Source organism: Triticum urartu, chromosome 4, assembly GCF_003073215.2.
Source record: "Triticum urartu cultivar G1812 chromosome 4, Tu2.1, whole genome shotgun sequence".
Taxonomy (NCBI): domain Eukaryota; kingdom Viridiplantae; phylum Streptophyta; class Magnoliopsida; order Poales; family Poaceae; genus Triticum; species Triticum urartu.
The window spans coordinates 292,153,863-292,179,771 of NC_053025.1; positions in this window are offsets into that span (position 1 = coordinate 292,153,863).

A 25,909-nucleotide genomic window follows, 5' to 3' on the forward strand; every position below is an offset into this window, starting at 1 on the left:
AACCAAGCTCGAGCCCAAATGGGAAGGTCCCTTCATTATTGACCAAGTTCTGACCGGTGGAGCGTACTGTCTGCGGGATGCATCAAATAATCGACTTGAGCCGAACCCATGGAACGCAGCCAGACTCCGAAGATTCTACGCCTAGTGCCAGACTCTATGTTCGTCTCTTTCCTCTGTCCAGTTTTTGCATATACATTATCTGTCTTTTTTCTCTTTCTTTCTTTTATTCTTTCTCAAGGCCTTCAAGGGCCAACTTGTGCCCCGCTTGCACACTATTGACGCGCTAACCACGCCCATTATACCTGGGGGCTTCTTACACAGAAGCTTAATTATTTATCTGGGCTTCATGCCCCGCACATGTGTTATTCTTCCGCATGTACCTTTCCTTCACCATTATATGCATCGATAATGACTTAAGTTTTGGCCAAGCTGGGTTGCCTGGCTCTTGTATTTATGCCCTACGTTCCCGTTAATTCGGCTAGGGCATAAGGGGAGCACCTCTGCGATTGTTACTGCTGGGTCAGCCGGATGTGTACCTCAGACTGGGTGAAGCCGAAAGCTAGCGTTCTTAAGGGAATACTCGGTCGGTGAACAAAAGATGATTTTTATTTATTTTCCATATATGCCCCCAGATGTTTTTGCCCGCGTTTCCTCTCGCAGTCCGGACATGCACTTTAGGGCATGCGTACCCAGGGAAAGGAACCCCTAACGGAACTATTCTCCCTGGAAGATGTTTCTTACTACCCATGTAATATAACATAACTAGTTGGATACTTGTCAGTTCAAGCACTAATAACCCCTACGCCTGGTTTCCACGCATACCCCAGTTCTTATATAACTGAGCAGGTATTCGGACACACTCCGGACTATCGGGTCCTGAGGTTGAAGCGAAAAGGTCCGCCATGACAAATGATTTACAATCCGGCTAGAAGGCATTATACATGTCACTTTAATTACAGTCATGTAGACTGACTAAATTCCTCTTCTATACCATCCAACATGCTGTCTAGCTTACAATCCTGTTGGGAATACTTTGCGGCTAATTCTACTTGCCTATACACTAAGCTAACGGGGATCTCTTTGCCATCGGGCCCCATAGGTCCGACCTCGACCATGTGGTTTGGGTCAGCCTTGGTATACCGCGTCTTCACCATGGCCCAGGCTTCCCTTGCACCTTGACGGCAGGCCGATATCTTCCATAATCGGAAGCACCGCCATGCTCCCTTGAGCTTCTCCGCAAGCTCTCCAATGCCTTCTGGCAGGGAGACGGATGGCCACAAGGCCTGGGCAATACCTTGCATCACCTGCTGAACTTGTTCGTGCAGTCGTGAGAGCTTGGGTAGAAGATCACCCGCAGACCCGAGCATCTCCTCCGTGGGATGACCCGTCAGCATACCTGTAGACATAATTCTGTTAGCCAGCTTCTCCGGTGCCCCCTTTTAAGGGTTTATCCAAGCTCTTACTGAAAATGCTGCGTCGAAGTCGCTTATTCTCCTTCTCGGAGTCCGCAAGCTGGTCTCGAACATCCTTCAGTTCCACGCTCAGCTTGGTATTGGCATCTTGGAGATTGTTTTTCTCCTGCCTGACCTCAGTCAGCACGCGTTTGCCAGCCTTTAGCTATCGTACGACATACTGGTCCTCCGGATTCTCTCTGGATTCATCTGCAATATCTATTGTTAGATCTGCAGCCACAACGCACGTTATATGGTACCTATCATTCTTTGAAAGAAATGTTACCAGCTGAGGACTTTTTAGGTCCCTTCAATACGGCAACGGCGGCCCGAAGTTGGGTCTTTCATTCCTCCAGCTCCTGTGACAGTCGAGTATTCTTCTCTATAAGAACCTGCACAATAGATGATCCTTAAATTAGTTCTGCTAACTGTTTCAAGTCTCAGGGGCTACTAATACAAATAATTGTCATATTTTCTTACCCGTACATCCCTTACATACTGGTCCGTGGCTCTGGCTAGACCATTTTGAGCAGCACAGAGGTACGCGTCTCCAGAATTGAAGGCATCAAATGCCTCTTGTGAGAAGCAAGCGTCACGGAGTACGACCCGGCAACGCCTATGATTCATGGCACTCTCCACTTCTGAATTTGTAGCGGATAGTCTATACGCATCCTCTATAGGGGGAGTATCCAGCGTCTACCCCATGTCGGCTTCCGCCTCTATGTTCGGTCCTGGAGCCCGACTGGTGGAAGCATGATCGGCAACCTCACCGGACATATTCCGGCGAGCGTTTTTTCTGTTAAAGAAACATGGATGTCATTACATTTTGAGAAAGAAAACAACCACGGAGCGGGGTTTTTGTCATACCTCTGCGCCGACGTCTCCATCCTGACCACCTTCCTTTTTGGCCTACCCGGCCTTGGTGCCTCTTGTTGGCGAGTTGCTGCGGGTTCAGCACGGCGTCCCGAATGCCTTCCCTGTAAAACACCATATGGATATGGTAGGTGAAGTATCTAAAAGGGGATCCTAGTTTTTGGAGTTGGGATTTTGGTTTTTCTTACGAGCGATGCAGGGAGCAGTCCGGGATAGTCGGCCGTAATGGCCACCATGGCGTCATCACAGCTCAATTGATAGAACTGCCGATCTATCAGCTCCACGCATATGTCCGAATCTTCTTTGAGTCCGGCACCGAGGGCCCGGTCGGGGTCCTCTGGTTGTGGGGATGGGTTGTTGACCTCCCTTATGGCTTTTTGCAGTTCCTGCCGTAAAATGGCAAGGTGAGTACCTACGACAAAGAATGTGGGAAGAATGGGAGTAAGGGGATATAACTCACCCAGCTTGGAGGGTTGTACATGGAGAATCCATCCCATGGCTTTATGCGGATGAACTCCTCTTCCTCTCCCTTTAACAGCTCGGACATGATTTTTGCTAAAGCAGCAGCGTTTTCTGGACCCTTACGCCCACAACGGGTGGCATCGTCTTCCCCGTTAAAACACCACAGGGGGTGCCCTTGATATTGAAGTGGCTGCACTCCCCGCATTATGCATATTGACATAACCTCGATTACTATCAATCCTGATTGAGCCAGCACTTTAATCCGGTTCATCAGGTAAAGGACTTCTCCGTTGTCTTCCTCCTGGGGGCTCCGTGGGCGCCAGCTTCGGCGTTTCTTCAGAGGAGCATTGTTGAACTCAGGAAGACCCCGCCGAACTGGCTCCGGAAGGAGGACGTCCTCCATATAAAACCATTCCGAAGGCCAGTCCTCGACGTCTTCTTCGGAGTACCGGACAGGTATCCGGTTTTGGCGATGCACCATATTTCGGCTCCGCCCACTTGATAAAGTGACCCCTCCTGTGTGCGGGGGACGAGGCAAAATAACCTTTTCCACAGCTCGAAATGAGCCTCACAGCCCAGGAATAACTCGTAGAGGGCAACATAGCCGGCGATGTGTAATATGGAAGCAGGGGTGAAATTATGCACTTGGAGGCCGTAAATCTCTAGGAGTCCGCGGAGGAACTGATGAATTGGAAATCCGAGTCCCCTTAATAAGTAAGGAACAAGGCATACCCGCTCCCCCGTAGAGGGGCTAGGGAAGCTCTCTGCTTGCTCCCCGCCATTGTAGGTGGCGAGCCCGGCTCGGACGGGAACCATATACGTTGGAGGGAGAAATCCCTTAGTCTGTATTTAGACTAATCGACTGTGTGGGATAGAACACCTCTCCCAATCACCGGGCTTAGGGCTACGGGGCAGGAGGAGGAGCTGCGGAGGTCAGCCATGCTGGAGTGGATTTTTCCAAAGCGCGCTCTGATGGATTCTCGCTGGGGGAGGATGATATGGATTGGATCTAAGAATCCCCATCCCTTTTATAGACAATTTATTTATCTGGCTAGGGGGCGAATGTAAAAATGCCCTGGCTCCTCATATTCATTCGACGCGTGGGAGATAGCCCTTATTGGGCGCAGAAGCCAAGAGGTCCAACATTTATGGGGCCGGACACTACTTAACAAACATTCAAAATTTGGAGAGGAACCCGCCTTGCAATGCCGAAGACAATATTGCGTGTCGGACTTGACATCATTGAAGCCTGGTTTGGGGGCTACTGAGGGAGTCCTGGATTAGGGGGTATCTGGACAGAAGGATTATATCCTTTGGCCGGACTGTTGGACTATGAGAATACAAGATTGAAGACTTCGTCCCGTGTCCGGATGGTACTCTCCTTGGCGTGGAAGGCAAGCTTGGCAATACAGATATGCAGATCTCCTTCCTTGTAACCGACTCTATGTAACCCTAGCCCCCTCCGGTGTCTATATAAACCGGAGGGTTTTAGTCCGTAGGACAACATACAATCATACCATAGGCTAGCTTATAGGGTTTAGCCTCTTTGATCTCGTGGTAGATCAACTCTTGTACTACTCATATTATCAAGAATAATCAAGCAGGACATAGGGTTTTACCTCCATTAAGAGGGCCCGAACCTGGGTAAAACATCGTGTCCCCTGCCTCCTGTTACCATCCGCCTTAGACGCACAGTTCGGGACCCCCTACCCGAGATCCGCCGGTTTTGACACAGACACCCACCATTTTCAATACTTCATATATTCGCAATATTCAAATTGCTTTATCATATTATTGCTCGTTCTTCGATTGCTTGCAGGAATAGACCATCGTGGTCAGGCTGACCGTGCTTCAGGCATCGTCAGTAACCTCAGGAGATTGGTTTAGCGATTGCTAAGGCGCAACATCGTGCATTTTTGTAGTCGTATCGTCAAAGTCGTCTCCACCAAATTAATAGTTATCATGTCATCGAAAGATCGGGACACCCTCGCCTCTATCAGAGTGTGATGACGTCCTTGCCGTGGAGGATTTTCCTTGTCGTGTTGCTGTTGGCGAACTTGTGGTTCTTGTCAAGCTTGTGGAGGAGCTTGTCTAGCTTGTGTAGGAGCTTGAGGAACTTTCGGTGCAATCGTGCTTGATAAATCCTCTCTTAAACTTCGTTGCGAAGTGCTTCTTCTTGCTCACGCGTATGTCAGATGTGGGGCTCCGACAAACCCTTATGGTTCAAACACTGGGGTGCGCGCGAAGTCTTCCCCTCCTACCGATCTACGCTCTAGCTCACTAAGATATTACGGACGAACTCGACGAACTCGCAACACAGAAAGACACGGGGTTTATACTGGTTTGGGCCACCATGGTGGTGTAATACCCTGCTCCAGTGTGGTGGTGGATTGCCTCTTGGGCTGATGATGAACAATACAAGGGGAGAACAACCTCCTGAGGTTGAGGTGTTCTTGCGCGTGAGAGCTTGTGGTGTGTCTCTCAATCTCTGATGATCTCCTCTAGCTAAGATGAGGTGCTCCCATCCACTGTGGTGGCTAGTCCTATTTATAGAGGCCCTGGTCCTCTTCCCAAATATCGAGCGGGAAGGGATCCAACAATGGCGGGATAATTTGAAGGGGGACAGCTAGTACAAGCCATCCTGACAAAAGTAGTCTTCGCCTGCACAAAGCTCTGGTGGTGACGCTGCTTTGGGCTCCACGATGACCTCCGTCTTGCAGTTCGTGGTCTTGGTCTTGTTGCACCGGAATGGCAACCTTTGCCCGATGCATCGGTACCCCACGGCTGCGCTTGCCCCCTTAGCACCAAAGAGGAAACAAGGATGTTGCGCGCGCTGGCGCCCGCCTGGTGGCGATCGTCATGGCTCACGTCACGAGAGCCTCGTGAGGTTCGCCTTGCCTTGATATCTCCGCTCCTCGTGAACCTTCCTAGCTAGGCCACTCTAGAGGAGGTCTTGCGTCGTCCGCCTCGTGAGGCTTGGCCCCTCGCGAGGGTCTTGGATGCTTTGTTGGTGAAGATGGGCCGTACGGCCTGCTGGCTCCGCCACGCCGCGGGCCGCAAGTAGGCAAGTCTGGGGATCCCTGTTCCCAGAACGCCGACAGTAGCCCCCGGGCCCAAGGTGCGCGCGGGCTTGGCTTCGTGGCGAAGCCAAGGGTCAAGCTCGAAGCGCTGCGGGCCCCAAAAGCCTGCGGCCTCGGTTGATGCGTGGCGGTTGATTGGACGTGGGCGTCTCCGCTTCCCACATTACCTCGATGATTGCACTACGTGACAAGTCCCTGCGATATGCAAGGGAAACCATCATTACCTACGAACGTGGGAGACACCAGTTGGCCTTCTCTTGCTATAAATGGGGAGGGGGCGGGGCCCCCGTTGCCCATCTCCTCCTTGCTTGCTTGCTTCTTCTTGCTCTACTACTTGCTCTAATGGCGCCCATTAGAAGGTTCTCCGCCGAAGAGAAGGGGAAAGCCCCCCGGGATGTCCCGGAGCTTCTCCCGCCGAAGAAGAGATCGATCCATCGCCGTTACGAATCGGCGATGCAGGTGGTGGCGAGGCCTTTGTGCGAGCGTCCTCCACCAGGGTACTCGCTACCCCTGTACGCCCAAGCCGTGGGATCGGGAGGACGAAGTGACGAGCAGCGCCACCCACGCCACGTCTGGGGTTGCCGCGCCACGGCGACGCGTGCCGTACACGCCACGGACTCCTCTCGTGAGTTGGTGTTGTGGGCGTCGATGCCTCCGAACTCCTGGATCCGCTTCCCATGGTTCTTCTCCGACGTGATGCCGCCGAGGGGGCCTCTCGAGCTCTGGCTGCAGCATGCCGGTTGCGGCGCTCCGGCAATCAGAACGAAGATCGAAGCAGTCCCCATTGGCAAGATCTTCATGACTCGCGGCTGGGGCGAGGTCGTACGGGTCTGTCGCGCGAGGGGCGCCCTCGCGATCCACTTCGAGTACGACGGAGCCTCCACGCTTCTCTTCAAGGCCTTCGACGCCGAGGGCCACCGCCTGGAGTGTTGCTCCAGAGGGGAGCGCGCGAGGCTGATGCGTGCTCCGCTCGCGACCACTCCAGCAGCAGCAGCCCTTGGGAGTCCAGCAGCTCTCCTGAGCTCTTAGAGACTCCGGAGACGAGCGACGACAGCTATGTCCCCCTGAGCTCTCGCCGCGCTCGAGCAGGGCTGCGACGTCCAGCCGTCGCCGCTGATCTGGATGGGGTTGGCGCCGGCCTCCCGTGGCCCACTGTTGATGATGGAGGCCACCACGGGAGGATGTAGATAGGATCCCCCTTAGCATCAGCTTTTGTTTCCTGCGAAGAATCATGAATCACCAAGTGGGGGCATGTAAAGATCTGCAATGCCTTTGTACTTATTTTCCTTGTTATGAAGATTCGATGAACGCGTGTCCCATTAAGGCTTGGTCTCCCCTTTCTTTCCTCACGATAGCTTGTTGCTCTACGGTGACGAGTCCCGGTCCCAAGGCCTCTACAGTCGTCGCTGGTATGCTAGGTCGCGATTCCATGGTCAAGGCCAGGAGGTGCGCGGCCTGAGGTCCAGTAAGAGCCCCTGAGACGCGATGCTCAGTAGGTCCCCCTTAGCGCCCAAGCGGCCATGGTAAGGAAATAAAGGAAGATGACTTGGCCGCAACGGGGTTGCGGCATGGTGCAAGCGACTATTAGGCCCAAATATTTAGCCGACCGAGGGTGAGACTTATCTTGCTGACTTCGCGGTGATTCCTGATGTTGCGCTAGGGCTGCGCGCCAACTTTCGCGACATAGCCAGGCCGGTCCGTACGAGTTTTCCTTCTCCCGAGCTCTCCTTAGTGCTCTACATCCTCAGGTGCCGGCCCTCGAGCGAGCTCAGCCGCCACTGGTATGCCAGGTCGCGATGCCGTGATCAAGGTTAGGGGGTGAGGGCTGGAGAGCCAGTAAGAGCTCCTGAGTCACGATGCTCAGGAGCCCCCCTTTTAATGCGCAAGCAAATCGCACGAGAGAAAAGGAAACTCGTGGTGCTGCCTGCTGTCCTCCCCGCTGGGTCCCTGTGGACAGGCACAAGAAGGAACACGGTTTGCCGTTACTGCCGCGTGCCTGCCGCTGGTTGGTCCAGATGAACTGAAGGCACTGAGGGCCTGGTGAGGTAATGTGCACGGCGCGTGCCGGCAGCCAGAGCTCGACCACTCAGATTTGTTGGTCGTGGCAGGGATGGACCCATGCACCAGCGCCGTGCCTGTCTAGAGGCCCTGAGGGAGGCGATGATCGAGAAGGTAATGGCAGTTGATAGGTTAAGTATGAAGAGCAGATCGACTAGGATAAATGCAGGAAGATACATGCCACTGGGTCAGGCGCGAGCGACGTGGGGATGATGCAGCCCGAGGGGCGCCCCCAACGAGGTAAGCTAGAGACATAAGCAAAAGGGATACATGGCACAGGGACGGACCCACGTGGCCTAGGAATAGTGCATCCCGAGGGGCGCTCCCAGCTTAAATGAACTTGGAAGATATCACCTGGTTCTGTAGACGAAGTAGAGTTGGTGCAGCTGAAGCCACGCGTCGATGAAATGGCCCCTCACGAGCCACTTGGATCCTAAGCATCGGGAGGCTCTGGGGGCTCAGGAGATTCCCTAAGGACCGTCCTCATCTCCTTCAGAAAGGCGTGGAACCTGGCCTGCTGAGCCGTTAGGACTTCCCGCACGTTGCGCTGATAGGCCAACGCCACGCTCGGCAAGCTGAATGGCATGCGAACGTAGCTGTGTGGTGGACCCTCACAGCGGCCCGCACGTGATGGCCAAAAGCGTTCCTAAAATGCGGCCATGCTGATCCCTGGGATGTTGATGCAGACACGCAATTCAGCACCCTCGCCTGGATGGTGAGCCATGCTCGGCGAGCGGCTGTCGCCACGCATGGCTCTCGCGTCTTGTAGCTCCTGGGTGGTCTTGGTGATGAACTCCTAGGTGGTGGGCGCTCCTTGCCCTGTGCTCTCCTGAGGAAGGTGTGCCGTGAAGCACGCTTCCAAGTGGTGCCCAAGTGCCTCCCTCGTGAGATCGGCAAGGTCTGAGGCTCTCCATAAGAGAGCCCCCGAGCCCTGCCCGAGGAGGGCGCCGGGCGCGCTTTCCTATGCGGTGGAGGGAGGTGCCCCTAGAGCGGGCGCTGATCCTGACGAGGTTCCTGACGCGACGCCATCTTCTTGCGGTCCTGTGTGGCGCGGCAGCTTCTTCTTGGGGATGGTCTCCGCAGGGCCTTGACTTCTGCTGTTGGGGTCGTCAATTGCCGCGGCTTGGAAGGCGCGCTCAAGGGAGCACACCGCATCCCTTTCTTCACATGGGACCGTGATGATTCCCCCGCTTCCTGGCATCTTGAGAACGTTGTAGCCGTGGTGAGTGACTGCCATGAACTTGGCCAGGGCTGGATATCCGAGGATAGCATTGTACGGCAGACAGATGTGTGCGACGTCGAAGTCGATGAGCTCGGTGCGGTAGTTCTTGCGCTCCCCGAAGGTGACAGGCAGGCGGACTTTCCCTATCGGTGTGGTGGAACTGTCAGTTACTCCTGAAAAAGGCTTGGTTGGCTAAATCTGCTCATAGGGCACTTGGAGGTTGTCGAACATGTCGGCGGACAGGGCATTGAGCCCTGCGCCACTGTCGATGAGAGTCTTGGTGACTTGCACATTGCTGATGACTGGGGAGCACAGCATAGGAGTGTGCCAGCGGTGGCTGCGCACTTGAGTTGGTCGGCCGAGTTGAAGGTGATGGCGCACTGGGACCACCTGAGCGGGCGCGTGGCCTCGAGCTTGGGGATCGCCGCATTCACCTCGCAAGCGAACTGTTTGAAGATGCTCTAAGAGGCTGGGGCCTGGGCACCGCCCAAGATGCAAGCGACCGCACGCGGCTCCTGGAAGACCCCAGCCCCCTCGTCCTGGTGGTGGTCGTCATTCCTTCTTGGCGGCGGCAATGGGGGAAGACCGGTGTTGCCTTGGGGGCGATCCTCACGAGGCGGGTCCCTCCAAGCACCCTCGCGAGGTTGGTCCTTCCAGCGGTCCTCACGAGGCCGGTCACGCCACTCCTGGTGCGGGCCACGATCGTCCCAGCGTCCGCCTTCGCGTACTCCTCCGCAGCCGCAGCCCCGGACGTTGCGCTCGGGGCGTCGACCAAAGCGTCCTTCCTGAATGGCTGTGAGCTCTTGACAGTCGCTGGTGTTGTGGGTGTTCAGGTTGTGGAAGGTGCAGAATGGACGGCCGTTCTTGGACGACTTGGGCTGATCTCTGCCTCGCTTGGTGTTGGGCTCTGCTGCGAGCACTACTGCCTCTTTGCGCTTCACGTCTTTGGCCTTGGCCTTCTTCTCCTCCATTCCTGTAGCTGGCAGCTCAAGGAGAGAGAGGCGCCCTTCCTCAGCTCTTGCGCACCTGTTCGCCAGGTTGAACAGCTCCTGAGATGTGCAAAGCTCTTCATGGATGGCCAGCTCTTCCTTCATCTTGACGTCTCGGACGCCGTCTGAGAATGCGGAGATGATGGCTTCGTCCGTGACCTTGGGGATCTTGAGGCGGGTGTTGTTGAAGCACTGGATGTACTTCTGGAGGGTCTCTCCTGGCTGTTGCTTGATGCGGCGTAGATCGCCCATGACCGGTGGGCGGTCACGAGTGCCCTGGAAGTTGGCGACGAAGCGGTCACGCATCTCGTCCTAGGAGGAGATCGAGCCGTGCTGCAGGTTCAGGAACCAGGAGCGGGCACCATCCTTGAGATCCATGGGAAACCAGTTCGCCATGACTTTTTAGACGCCGTTGGCCGCTTCGATGCTCAACTCATATAACTGCAGGAACTCCGCGGGGTCGGAGGTGCCGTCGTACCGAGGAGGCAGATCTGGCTTGAACTTGCCTGGCCAGGCAACGCTACGCAGCTCAGGGGTGAAGGCGCGGCAGCCGGCCGTGGTTGCCGGGGCCCACTTCAGAGGCGGAGCTTGATCTTGGCGAGGTCCACGCTGCGCCACTACAGGCAGTGCGCAGTCATGACGAGGTGGCATGAGGAGCGCCGGTGCAGCTTCTCGCGGCCGCGGGATTTCTTGGAAGCTCCTTCCTTCACGCGTAGGCGCCGGGCGCGGTGGATCACGCCATGGAGGCACGCGCCTTGGTGCCAAGGCACCGTCTTGGGGTCGAGGCGGTGGAGGCATGACATGAGCCCCGTCGCCCGCGGCTGGCTGAGGTGGAGGCAGAGAACGGGACAGCGCCGGAGAGCCCCCTGCAGCACAGACGAGCTTGGCGATGCGGTCGAGCCACTCCTCATAGACGTCGTCGACGGGGCGGTAACGCAGGAGCTCGTTCGCCGCGAGGAGCGCGGCCCGCGCCTCCATGGGAGCACGGTGCACGTGAGACGAAGAACCGACAGGGGTGAGTGATGGAGTAGTGGTGCGGCTATCTTGCCGCACCGAAGGATGCTCCGAGGACGCCTGCTGCTAGTTCCCCACCAGGCCGGTGGCAGTGTTGGCGGCGGGGGACGGAGAACGACAAGGTGGCCCACCGACGAGAGCCGTCTGAGCGATGCGGGCGGCGAGGGCAGCCCGACGCTCAGCTCGAGCAGGGCGAGTGTCCGCCATGGAGACAACGGAGCGACGGAAAGAAAGCTACGGCGCACCCCTACCTGGCGCGCCAAATGTCGGATGTGGGGCTCCGGCAAACCATTAAGGTTCGAACACTGGGGTGCGCGCGAAGTCTTCCCCTCCTACCGATCTACGCTCTAGCTCACTAAGATCTCGCGGACGAACTCGACGAACTCGCAACATAGAAAGACACGGGGTTTATACTGGTTCGGGCCACCGTTGTGGTGTAATACCCTACTCCAGTGTGGTGGTGGATTGCCTCTTGGGCTGATGAGGAACATTACAAGGGGAGAACAACCTCCTGATGTTGAGGTGTTCTTGCGCGTGAGAGCTTGTGTGTGTCTCTCGATCTCTGATGATCTCCTCTAGCTAAGATGAGGTGCTCCCATCCACTGTGGTGGCTAGTCCGATTTATAGAGGCCCTGGTCCTCTTCCCAAATATCGAGCGGGAAGGGAGCCATCAATGGAGGGCTAATTTGAAGGGGGACAACTAGTACAAGCCATCCTGACAAAAGTAGTCTTCGCCTGCATAAAGCTCTGGTGGTGACGCTGCTTTGGGCTCCACGATGACCTCCATCTTGCAGTCCGTGGTCTTGGTCTTGTTGCACCGGAATGGCAACCTTTGCCTGATGCATCGGTACTCCACGGCTGCGCTTGCCCCCTTTGCACCAAAGAGGAAAGAAGGACTCTGCGCGCGCTGGCGCCCGCCTGGTGGTGATCGTCATGGCTCACGTCATGAGAGCCTCGTGAGGTTCGCCTTGCCTTGATATCTCCTCTCCTCGTGAGCCTGCCTAGCTAGTGCACTCTAGAGCAGGTCTTGCGTCGTCCACCTCGCGAGGCTTGGCCCCTCGCGAGGGTCTTGGATGCTTTGTTTGTGATGATGGGCCGTACAACCTGCTGGCTCCGCCACGCCGTGGGCCGCAGGCAGGCAAGTCTGGGGACCCCCGTTCCCAGAGTGCCGACAGCGTATGTCGGTTGCATGTGGCGACGACGGGACTTGTGTCATGGAGGGCATGTTTCACCTCAAGGGCTTGAGCTTCTCGCCGTTGTTGTTCTTAATGTTGTATCATGGCATCTTGTTCATATTGGTGTTGGCACGCTTTCTCTTCCTCTTTTTCATGTAGGCGTTGCCTTTCTTGAGCTTGCGCAAGAGTAGCTTGATTTTGACGATGTGATTTTCTTCCGCTAGGAGTTGCTCTTGATGATCGGTGTCAAGTAGAGGATTGCGGTTTTCTTGGTGGTCTTGGCGTCCGGCTCGTCGAAGAGTGTTCGATGTCGGTGTACTTGAGCCGGAGATGGAGTCGGAATGATGACTTGAGTGGCTCTGCCTTGAGTAGGACAAAGTGGTAGAAGAGCGGTTGACCAACAAGGCATGAATCTCGTCCATTCTTGCGTTGTTCTCTTGTTTTTCTTTGTCGAGCTTGTAGTCGAAGTAGTCTCATGTACATTGCTTAGGGAGACGCAAGTCGGTGGCGAGGTTGTCGGTGTGGTTGCTCAATGCTTATTGTTCTTGATGCAAAGCTCTTTGTGCAGCAAAGAGGCAGTTCTTGGTGATGTAGGTGTTTGGGTCCTCATCTTGCTCGATGAAGAGTGGGTTGGTAGAAGTAGTTGGCCTATCCATCATTTCAAGTAAATGTGTGAGTGGGAGAAAGGAAGAACAATACCAAATGTGTCGAATTACGAGTTCCGGCAAACCCTTGTGAGGTTCGAACTCTGGGGTGCGCATGAAGAACACTCTCTTCCTCGCTCGCTCGCTTAACGATTCCACGGCCTAGGTCGACGGACCCAAAGAACAAGAGACATGAGGGTTTATACCGGTTCAGGCCACCTTGCAGTGTAATACCCTACTCCAGTTTGTGGGTGGATTGCCTCGAGGGGCTGAGGTTGAACTAGTACAATGGATGATCAGCCTCGGAGGGTGAGGTGTTCTTGAGCTAGATGAACTGGTGAGCTCATTCGGGTGGAATGGATCCGATCCGTCCCTGTCTATGGTGGTGGTTAAGTCCTATTTATAGTGGCATTGGTCCTCTTCCCAAATGTTAGGCGGGAAGGGATCCCACAATGGCCTAGTTTGAACGGGACAACTAGTACAAGCTATCCTGACAGAAGGTGGTCTTTGCCTGCAAAAGGCTCTGGTGGTGATGATGCTGTGGGCTCCGCGATGACCTTCATCCTGCCGTCCTGCTGGTCATGGTCTTGTTGCACCGATATGGAAATATTTGCCTAATTCCTCGGGACCCTGCGCCTGCGCTTGCCTCCTTAGCACCAAAGAGGAAACTGGTACACTGCGCCCGCTGGCGCTCGCCTGGCCTTGGTCGTCATGGCTCACGTCACGTGAGACTCGCGAGGTGCCCCTTGCATAGATATCTCTGCTCCTCAGGAGCTAGCCTTGTGAGGCTGCCCCCAGGGGAGTCTTGGTGCCGTCCGCCTCGCGAGGCTCGGCACCTCGCGAGGGTCTTGAGTTGTTGCTGCTGAAGATGAGCCGCACCAGGCCGTTGATGGAGCCACGCTCTGGGCCGCAGGCAGGCAAGTCTGGGTACCCCTATTCCCAGGATGCTGACAGTAGCCCCCGGGCCCAAGGCGCGCTCAAACTTGGCTTTGAGGAGAAGCCAAAGGGCAAGTGCGGAGCGCCGCGGGCCCCAACCACCTACGGCCTTGATTGACGCATGGCGATTGATGGGACGTGGGCGTCTCCGCTTCCCCATGCTGCTTCGGCAACCGTTCGACTTGACGAGACACTGCTGCATGTAGAAGGAAACCATCATTACCTTCAATCGCGGAGGCTGACGGTTGGCCTCCTTCTGGCTATAAATGAGGGGAAGGGTAGAGCCCCCTCACTCATCTCTTCTTCCTGGCCAATTGCTCCTTTTTGTTCCTCCTCGCCTCACCATCTCGCTGTAGTCCCACAGTGCCCGCGAAGAGGTTCTCAGTGGCGGAGAAGGGGAAGGCTCGCCAGGAGGGGCCCGGCTCGACACTGCCCTAGAGGAGGCGGGCCGTCCCCGTAAGCACGCCGTGACCCCTGTTGTGGCTCCTCGGGGGCGCGGTCGCCCTCCTTCGAGGACGGGCATTGTCCTCGGCGGCCGCAGCAGCGTCTCCTCCCACGGTGAAGGCCGCTCTAGGCGAAGCAGGCCCTGCATCGAGGGGAGGCGTGCCGTGGTCGCCCGGCCTCCTCGGCCGCGCTTCCATTCAGCAGAGGTGCTCCCGGAGTACATCGTATGGTCGGAGAGTCCGGCCGGCACGTGGCTCGAGCTTCCGCGCTCCTTTGCTGGTGAGCTGCCGGCCCGGGGTCTTGACGGCCTTTGGCTGCAGGCCGACGGTTGCTGCAGCAAGGCCTCGTGGTTTGCGGTGGAGGTCTCTGCCGCAGGCAACGTGGCCCTGGCCCGCAGCTGGCAGACATTTGCCCGCGTGCGCGGCCTGAGTGGGCGGTGTACCCTTCAATTCAAATATGATGGTGCCGCGACCCTCTTCGTGAGGGTGTTTGGGGAAGATGGTCGCCATGCAGGGTGCTGCCCCAAAGGTCTTGGTGACAACGGTGAGCTCGGCCTGGGCGACGGCCGAGACGAGGCTGAGGGCAAGCTTGCCCTTGGTGACAGCTGCGGTTTGCCCAGTGGCGGCAGCTTCTCTGCCAGCGAGAGCACTAGCAGCGGCGGCTACGATCAGCCGCCTCGTCGCCGGGCCTGCTTCGAGGACGGTGGCAGGTCGTCCCCGCCATCGCGCGGCGGTGAGTTCGGTAGCATCACCTGCACTGGTATCATTGGCACCTACAACTGTTTGGAAGTATCCGTGAGTCACGGGGACTCAGCAATCTTACACCTACGAGATCAAGACTATTTAAGCTTATGGGTAGGATAAGGTAGTGAGGTGGAGCTGCAGCAAGCGCTAAGAAAATATGGTGGCAAACATACGCAAATAAGAGTAAGATGAGAAGCTACGCAACGGTCGTGAAGCTATAAGTGATCAAGAAGTGATCCTGAAACTACGTACGTGCATGCATAATACAAACCGTGTTCACTTCCCGGACTTCACCGAAAAGAGACCATCAGGGCTACACACGTGGTTGATTCATTTTAATTAAGTCAAGTGTCAAGTTCTCTACAACAGGATATTAACAAATTCCCATCTGCCACATAACCACGGGCACGACTCTCGAAAGTTTATACCCTGCAGGGGTGTCCCAACTTAGCCCATCACAAGCTCTCGCGATCAACGAAGGATATTCCTTCTCCCAAAAAGACCCGATCAGTATCGGAATCCCGGTTACAAGATATTTCGACAATGGTAAAACAAGACCAGCAAGACCGCCTGATGTGCCAACAAATCTCGATAGGAGTCGCACATATCTCGTTCTCAGGGCACACCGGATGGGACAAGCTATGAGTAAAACCTGCCCTCAAGTTTCCTTGAGGTGGCCCCGCAGGCTGCCTGTTTCGGACCAACACTCAAAGGAGCACTGGCCCGTGGGGTTAAAATAAAGATGACCCTTGGGTCTGCAAAACCCAAGGGAAAGTTATAGGTTGTTAGGCAAATGTAAAACTAAGGTTGGGCCTTGCTAGAGGAGTTTTATTTAAAGTGAACTGTCAAGGGGGTCCCATAACCCCAACCGCGTAAGGAACGCGAAATCAAGGAACATAACACCGGTATGACAGAAACTAAGGTGGCAAGAGTGGAAGAAAACACCAGGCATAAGGCCGAGCCTTCCACCCTTTACCAAGTATATAGATGCATTAATTAAAATAAGAGATATTATGATATCCAAACATAACCATGTTCCCACATGGAACAAGCTTCAACTTCACCTGCAACTAACATCGCTATAAGAGGGGCTGAGCAAAAGTGGTAACATAGCCAAACAACGCTTTGCTAGGAAGGTGGGTTAGAGGCTTGACATGGCAATATGGGAGGCATGATAAACAAGTGGTAGGTACCACGACATAGCGATAGAACAAACAACTAGCAAGCAAAGATAGAAGTGATATCGAGGGTATGTTCATCTTGCCTGCAATGTACTCAGAGTTGTCGAAAGCTTGATACTCGTTAGCGTACTCAACAGGTTCCTCATTCATGTACTCATCTCCCGGCTCTACCCAAAGCAACAGCACAAGCAACGAAACAACAATCAATCACGGTGTGATGCAGAAGCAAAATGATGCTATACATGGCATGGAATGCAAGATATGATGTGAAATGCATACACGTGCTCCGGAAGGGAAAGAATGATCAAGGCATCAACTTGTGAAAACAAGTTTGCTGCTGGAAAGATGAGGTGATTTTGGTCGAAATCGATATAAGGATCACCGGAAACGGATGCACGGTTTGCAAATGGCAAGCAATACAAGGATGATGCTAATCTGCGATTAACAGCATGATATCACTTAGAATGTAATAAGAAACTAAGTTGCTGCACCCCAACATAGAAACAAGGAATATTAGCATAAATTACACATGAAGCTCTTCAAAACATGAACACTAAGCTCCTGCTAGTTCTCACTAGAACAAGCTCAAAATAGCATGGCAAAAAATGCAAAAGATATCAGCTTCACAGACAGAGAAACTACTAACATGTCAAAAACAACATCAGGAAGCCATGTTTAGAGCAAGAAAACAATATTCTACAGGAATATATCATGATAAACAAAGCCATGGCATGCTAGTGTTAAACACACTTAACAAAACTCCCTTATTGATCATAGCCCAAAGAGGCATGGAAAATGATGTAGCACCCATGCAAACATGGCAAGTTATGTTAACAGTTTCAGACTTTGATGGCATGACAAGGTAACCAACATGAAGTAGACATGTTCCAGAAGCCAAGCATGGAAAGATAAAGTTCACAGGGTACATGCGTCACTAGCAAAACACATGGAAATATTGATTATCATGTTAACAATCTGCCAGGAATAATATTTACTTAAAGTAGAGCAAGGCAATGACATGCTAGAGTACTCCATAATTGCATCCAGAGACATTAATGGATAGAGAAGCACCACATCTTCAAAACACTCTTACTGATCTATCTCAAAATGTGCATGGGTCTCAAGGTATCAACAAGTTTACATGGCATTACAATGTAAAAGGAAAAGGACTCAGCAAAATCACAGTGTCTGAAATCAGCAACATTATGAAGCCTACTTTGCATGCTTGTGCTAGTCACCACATAGATCACAAAAATACAATACTTGTACCCCTGTCAATATGGCATGATGGAGCTCATAAAACATGTAGGCATAATGCTCATAGGATGCACACCCAAAATGCAACGAAAAAGACAAATCATCAAGTTCTGTTAACTAACAACAGTTAACATCATATAGCACCTTTGTAATTACGCTAATTGCATCAATATGGACAGTAACATGCATGCAAAAGACACTAACATGAAGATCATCACGAGGCGGACATTTTGATATATTATATGCTCCAATCGGACACACATGCACAGAGATACAGTCACCCAAACATGCATAGATGATGTTTTTTTACAGAAAAGACTTAGAGAAGATGAAGGCGGATCCAGAGCGGGAGGTCATCATGGACAGAGGAGGAGGCCAGGAATGGATGCGGGGCGCCGGATCGGGGCAGTTCCGACCTAGATCTGGCCGGAGGAGGCATTCTGGCGAGCTTGGCAGTGGCCATGGCGGCGGTGGTGGTTCCGTGCGGGGGAGCGAGAGGTTGGGACGGGGAGGAATTAGAGGGATGGAGACAGGGCAGGAGAGGGTGGTGGAGCCTTGCCTGGTGGTTATCGCCGGTCGCCGGGGCGGCGGGATCGACAGGGCGCGTCGGCCATCGGCGGGCGAAGAAGCTCGAGCGCGGGCAAACTCTCCCCTGCAGTGCTGCGGGCGATGGGGGATCCAGGCCCCGATGGGCTCGGGCAGGCCGCGGTCGTGCCCGGCTGACTGCGGCAGCTGGAGGGGCAGGGATGCCACGCGGAAGGCCCTGGTTGGCTGCGGGCGGTGGCGCAGCCAGTAGGTGGCTGCCACTTGGCGAGGACGTGGTGGATGGCGCCGGAATTTGAGGAGGGAAGCGGCAGCGCTAGTGACAAGTGGCCGCGGGGCAGCGGTTGGGCAGTGATTTCGAGGAAGATGCGACGGCTGGAGGTGGGAGGAGGCTAGGAGGGGTAGGGTTTGCCAGAAATGGAGGGGAAGACCTGCTATATATATCAAGGGGGCTAGGGGAGGTGGTTATCATCCGTTTTCGGACCGTTTGATCGCCATCGGCCAACTCCGGAGCGGAGAGGGATTAGGTGAATGGTTAGTGGGCTGTATAGATGGGCTATGCTAGGGGAGAGAATAGAAGGCAGCCCGGCAACCATTTTCGGAGACCGAAAATGTCCGACGAATAAACCGGCAATACTGCCACTATAGTTATCCATTGGGGAATCAAACGACCTCCCAATGGAACGAAATTTGATAGGCGGCCTACCGGTGATGTACCAAGGCCACTCGACAAATCTCGACCCATTCCGAGGATGTTTTTCTCCCTCTCAGGAAACGAGATTAGAGGGCTGCAACGTGTGCATGTGGGAGTGTGGATTGTGAAACGAACAACGGGGAAAATGATCGGATGCATGAGACGAACACGAATGCAAATGAAATGCACATGATGACATGAGATGAAATGCATGACATGAATAAAATGCAAAACGAAGACAAAAACCCAACCACGAAGCAAATATCAAATCACATAACCAAAAATGGAAAGAGTTGGAGTTACAAATATGAAAAGTTACATCCAGGGTGTTACAACACTCCACCAGTACAAGAGGACCTCCGCATTGGCGCGCTCAGCTTGGCCATTGCTCCTGGGGTGTGCCACTGAGGCATAGCATATCTGTGTTCCAAGATTAGCACAATATATTTTGAAGAGATTGCTAGTGAACTGCGATTTGTTGTCTGTGATGATGCGATTAGGGACTCCAAACTGGCTCACAAGGCTCTTCATGAACTTAACTGTGGAGCTGGCTGGGCTAGCGTAGACGGATTCCACCTCCGCCCACTTGGTGAACTTGTCGATGGCGACGTAGAGGTAGCGGTAGCCACTAAGTGCTCGAGGGAATGGACCCAGGATATCTAGCCCCCAGACCAAAAGTTGCCACGAGAGCGTGATGGTCTGGAGGCCCTGGGTAGGCTGGTGGATTTGTTTAGCATGGAACTGGCAGGTCTCGCGGGATTTCACCAGCTCGGATGCGTCGTTGATTGCCGTGGGCCAATAGAATCCGTTGCGGAACGCCTTGCCCACCAAGGTGCACGACGACGAATGATGCCCGCAGTCTCCACCGTGTATGTCAGCTAACAGCTCATGCCCCTGCATGGAGATGCATCGCAAGGAAACATCATTCGGTCATTTTCGGTATAGCTCATTGTCCTGGATGCAGTAGGCTGTAGCCTACCGGGATACGCGATCCGCATCCTCCTCCTTCTTCGGCAGGGCCCCTTGCAGCAGGTACGCCTTGAATTCTTCATTCCAGCACCCCTCCTGGGGTTCAAGCGCGAGGAGCATGCATGCTCCTGAGGTTGGGCCGCATGCGGGAGATCCTGAGGTTGGCGGCGGGGGAGCTCCTCCTTAGGCGACGTAGGCTCCGCGGCCAGAGGGGCCGCTGAAGGCTTGAAGAGCCGCTCCTTGAAGACGCCAGGCTCCTGGGGCTGACGCCTTGACGCCCTCTTGGCGATATCATCAGCTTCCTTGTTTGTGTCGCGCGGCACTGCTGCAATTATAGGCCCAAGAATTGCTTCTCCATCTTGTGTACCTTCGCAAGGTACGCCTCCATGTGCTCGTCCTTCGGCTCGTACACCTTGTTGAAAAGTCGACGAGGAGCTAGGAGTCGCCCTTTATGGTGAGGTGCTTCACCCCCAGGGCCGCCGCAACCTTAAGGCCGGCGATCAACCCTTCGTATTCTGCGATGTTGTTGGAGACCTTCTCACCCCGCTGGAAGCAGAGCGGCACAGCGTAATAAAGCTTGTCCTGTGTGGGCGAAATGAGCACAGCCCCAGCCCTAGCGCCCTGGCGTGCGAAGGCACCGTCGAAGTACATGACCCAGCCATCTGGTGCTTCATTCCCTGGCAAGAGAGACCGTCACTCACCCGCTTCGGGCCCTGGGGCGTCAGTCCACTCCGCCACGAAGTCGGCAAGCGCGACTCCCTTGACGACCCTGGCGGTGCTAAACTCTAGCCGGAATTCCTATAGCTCGATGTTCCACTCAGCGACCCTTCCCTCTGCATTGGGGCTCCAGAGTACCCTCTCCAGTGGGTAGGCGGAGAACACCTTGATCGGGTGGCCTTGGAAATAGTGACATAATTTGCGCAAGGCCACGAGGAGCGTGAGCTGAAGCTTCTGCGACATGGGGTAGCTGGCCCGCACATCTTGCAACCCCATGCTGACGAAGTACACCGGGTGTTCGACGAGGGCGGAAGTGTTGGTGGAGTCCGAGGTCTCCTGAGGCTGGGGCGCTCCCTGAGGCTAGGGGACCTCAGGAGTTCGGTCGCTTATCGGGGCTACCACGGCCTCAGGATTGCCGTCTTGGGGTGCCCGGTCATCTGCTGGCTCTGTTGTGGCTTCAGGAGTGCCGTCTTGGTGCCGCACCATCTCGACCAAATGTGCAGCGCCATGCGGTAGGCTCTTGGCCTGGCGCTCTTCCTGGACGGCCACCAGCACTGCGCTAGCGGAATGAGGTGTGGTGGCCAGGTAAAGCACCAGGGGCTCGAGAGGACGAGGGCCACCATCACCGGTGGGCTGGCGAGGTATCTCTTGATGTCTTGAAATGCCATGTCAGCCTCCGGACTCCACTCAAACGGGCCCTTCTTCTTCATCAGCTTGAAGAATGGGAGGGCACGCTCCCCCAGCTTGGAGATGAAGTGCCCAAGTGAGGTTACGCAGCCCGTGAGCTTTTGCATTTCCTTGAGAGTCTGCGGCAGGCGCATGTCTTCTATTGCTTTGACCTTCTCTGGGTTCACCTCGATCCCCTGTGCGACACGAGGTAACCCAGCAGCTTGCCGGAGGGGACGCCAAACACGCATTTCTCTGGATTGAGCCGCAGATCTACCTTGCATAGGTTGGCAAAAGTCTTCTCTAGATCCTGAATGAGGGTCCTAGCCTCCCGAGATTTTACCAGAATGTCGTCGACGTAGGCCTCAGCATTCCTACCGAGCTGTTGGCCTAGACCGATGTGCATTAGCCACTAGAAGGTCGCCCCAGCATTGCGCAGCCCGAACGACATGTAGGTCTAGCACTACACCTCGCATGGTGTTAAGAATGCCGTCTTCTCTACGTCCTCCACTGCCATCTTGATCTGGTGGTAGCCTAAGAAGGCATCTAAGAAACATAACAGGTCACACTCGGCGGTGGAGTTGACGATCTGATCGATGCGCGGAAGCGGCAATGGGTCCTGAGGGCAGGCCTTGTTGAGGTTGGTGAAGTCGACGCACATGCATTCCTTCCCGCCCTCCTTGGGCACGACGACGAGGTTTGCCAGCCACTCAGGGTATCGGACTTTGCAGATGACACCTGCCGCCTGTAGCTTGCGGGTTTCCTGGATGATGAAGGACTGCTTCTCTGTGGACTATCGTCGCGCCTTCTACTTCACCAAGCACACATTGGGGAACACCCTCAAGTTGTGCTCGATTACTCCCCTTGGGCCCCCGCCAGCTGCTTGGGCTCCCAGGCAAATACCTCCTTGTTCGTGCGCAGGAATTTCACCATTGCCTCTTCTTGGTTCGGGTCGAGGTTGGCGCCTATGGTGAAGGTGGCTCCTGAGGCCCCGTCCTCATCGACCGGCACCTGCTTCGTCTTGGCCCGACCTTGGGAGAACAATTGCTTCTTCTTCGGCGGCACAACCCCTTGGGTCTCGGGTGCTGCTTCACCTGTGGGGCGCGCCGCCGTTGTGGCCCTGAAGGCGAGCTTGAGGGACATCAGGGCCTCCTTGGTGTCTCCAGCCACGGTGAGGACGCCGTTGCTCCCCGGCATCTTCATGAGGTTGTATGCAGGGTGAGTTGCTGCCATGAACTGAGCCAGGGCTGGATACCCGAGGAGGGTATTGTACGGGAGGCTGATGCGAGCCATGTCAAAGTCGATAAGCTCGGTGCGGTAGTTGTCGCAGGTGCCGAAGGTGACGGGGAGGCGGATCTGCCCTAGAGGGCCGATGGAACCGTCGCCAACTCCGGAGAAGGGCTTGGTGTGACGGAGCCGGCCGTGCGGTACGTGGAGCAAGCCGAAAGCTTCCACGGAGAGCACGTTGAGGCCAGCCCCGCCGTCGATGAGGGTCTTGGTTACCGCCACGTTGCAGATGGTGGGTGTGCAAAGCATTGGGAGCGCGCCCGAGCCGGCGGTGGTCGCGGGATGGCCCACCGAGTCGAACGTGAGGTCAGCCTTGGCCGCCGCCCAACCCGGAGGAGGTCCCTACTGCACAGAGGCGGCGGCCATTTTGCGGAATAACTACTTGATGTGGCGATCTAATGGCGGTGCCTGCCATCCGCCGAGGATGGCAGCAATGGCGAGTGGCGCTGGTGCCATGAAGCGCGTGACGAAATGACCACGCATCTCTTCCTAGGAGGCCACCGAGGATTCTGGCAGGCTGAGCAGCCAGGCATACGGCACGCTGGCTAGGGCCATGGGAAACCAGTTGGCCATGACCCTGTAATCTCCTCTGGCTTCCCGAACAGCCTCCTCGTATACCAGCAGGAAGGCTGCTGGATCCGCTGCCCCATCATAGCGAGGCGACATATCCGGCTTGAACTTGCGTGGCCACTTCACCTGTCGTAAGGCGGTGGGTGAAGGCCCGGAGGCCCATGGCGCCTCCGTACGCGCCCATCGATCCAGCCGGTGGGGCAGCGCCTGCCATGAGGGCCGAACAAAGAGAAGGAGCGAGCGGAGGAGTGAAGCGAGCGAAGAGGCAGAGCTCCGGCGCACCCCAACCTGGCGCACCAAATGTCGGATTACGGGTTCCCGCAAATCCTTGTGAGGTTCGAACTCTGGGGTGCACACGAATAACACTCTCTTCCTCACTCGCTCGCTCAATGATTCCACGACCTAGCTCGACGGACCCAAAGAACAAGAGACACGAGGGTTTATACTAGTTCAGGCCACCTTGCGGTGTAATACCCTGCTCTAGTTTGTGGGTGGATTGCCTCGAGGGGATGAGGATAAACTAGTACAATGGATGAACAACCTCGGGAGGTGAGGTGTTCTTGAGCTAGATGGACTGGTGAGCTCGTTCGGGTGGAATGGATCCGATCCGTCCCCGTCTATGGTGGTGGTGAAGTCCTATTTATAGTGGCCTTGGTCCTCTTCCCAAATGTTAGGTGGGAAGGGATCCCACAATGGCCAAGTTTGAAGGGGGACAACTAGTACAAGCTATCCTGACAAAAGGTGGTCTTCGCCTGCCAAAGGCTCTAGTGGTGATGCTGTTGTGGGCTCCGCGATGACCGTCGTCCTGCCATCCTGCTGGTCTTGGTCTTGTTGCACCGATATGGAAACCTTTGCCTGATTCCTCCTGACCCTGCGCTTGCCTCCTTAGCACCAAAGAGGAAACTATTACACTACGCCCGCTGGCACTTGCGTGGCCTTGGTCATCATGGCTCACATCATGTGAGCCTCGCGAGGTGCTCCTTGCATAGATATCTCCGCTCCTCAGGAGCCAGCCTAGTGAGGCTGCCCCGAGGGAGGTCTTGGTGTCGCTCGCCTCATGAGGCTTGGCCCCTCGCGAGGGTCTTGAGTTGTTGCTGCTGAAGATGGGCCGCACCAGGCCGTTGATGGAGCCACGCTCTGGGCCGCAGGCAAGCAATTCTGGGTACCCCCGTTCCCAAGACGCCGACAAAATGTACCTTGACCGATGTTGAGAATGGATCAAAGATCACTCAATGATGTAACAAGGAAATAGCACAATTGGTACTATATCTTGTTAATCTCTCAGACCTAGACAGAGAAAGCTTGCGGTGGAGCTCGGTTAGAATGGTGGCACAAAATATATACAATTATTAGTGAGACTCAATAATGTTGAAAAATATTCACAAATTTGCAAATGCAACAAGTAGACCAATAGCAACAACATGTACACGGAAACATACACACAGAAAGATAAATGGGGTTGAGCAACGAAAAATGAGCGCAAAATGTGGAATCCATGGGAAATGCTCTTGTTGCCCAACTCTAGAGAGATGCTAGCACGATTGCACAAAAGGCGGATACAAACTTGTGCACAACCTATAAATAAAAAATGCAACGACTTCTATCCTGAGTATGCTATATGTATGGTGTTCCGATGATACAATCCACGATGATCTAGTATGACAATCTTAATGTAGTTTGATGCTATGGTTCTTGCTTAAAAGCTCTTTGCTTATCTTTTCCTTTTGCTTAAAAGCTTGTTTGGCTCTTTCTCTTTTGAGCTCTTCCTCATGCAAAACTTCACGAACCAGGAGAGCAATTGTGTATATGCTATGACAACCTTGTGACACAAGAGATGATATCAAGATATGGATACCAAGATGATATGATATATACAACGAGATGATGATCACTAATATGCACAAGTAACGTTGTCAGCAATACTCAAAGTCTAGTCTCGATAGGAAACGTATGCAAAATGGGCTATGGTGGTTATCAATGCAATGGCAAGGGAATACACCAAAGTGCGTCGAAGTTACCGTCAATGGTTTGTCATGCGTAAGCAAGGACGGATAATGATGAAGTGGTCGTGGTCGATGATGAGGATGAGCGGGAGTGATGTTGATGTCGAACCGTCCCTAAGTAGCCGAAGCACATTAGGAAACGGAAACTGCCAACTCAAATTCTCAAAACAAAACGTGTAAAAATTGTCGGAGTTGGTAGCCGGTAAGCGGTGGTGGTTGCCGAAAGCGGTGGTGGTAAGCGGAAATGATGGTGGTATGCCCGGTCAAAATTGGCGAGAGTTGGGCGGGGAAATGGAGTGGTGGATGGGGCTGTTGCTGCCAGGGGCTGCATGTCCGGGTTAGCTGGCCGGATGTCCGAGGTTACGGGCCAGATTTCCGGGTCCTGGCTCCATGGACGGACACAATGGATCTCGTGGAAAGAGGCAATTCCAGGTCAAAATTTGAGAGATTTCATGGATGGATTTGGGAGAAAAGTTAGGGGAAGCTAGATCTATGAGTAACACATCAAATCCACTGATCAAGTCCAACAAAAATTCATCACACCAACCAATCACAAAAAAATTTGGAGGCTATTTTTGTGAGGATTTTCAAAATTGGGACAAAATCAACAAAACAAGGCTAGAAAACAAGGGTAGGGGCTCCAAATTCGTGATCAATCTAGGCTGATGATACCAAGATGATGTAGGATGGAAACCCTAGGGCCGATCTTTCACGATTAGAGTGGATCCTATGAAGTAAACAAGGGAAACATGAGGGGAAAACGAGAGGAAACACTCAAATCAATGAGAACAATCACACATGTGCTAGATCGATGAACATAACAAGTGATACAAGATCCAAATGCAAAAAAGGACGATACAAGAGGCGGTAGTTCTTCTCCATGAGGAGGTCTTGAGGGGTCTTCCCGTTAGGGGTCTTGAATCCACTTTGG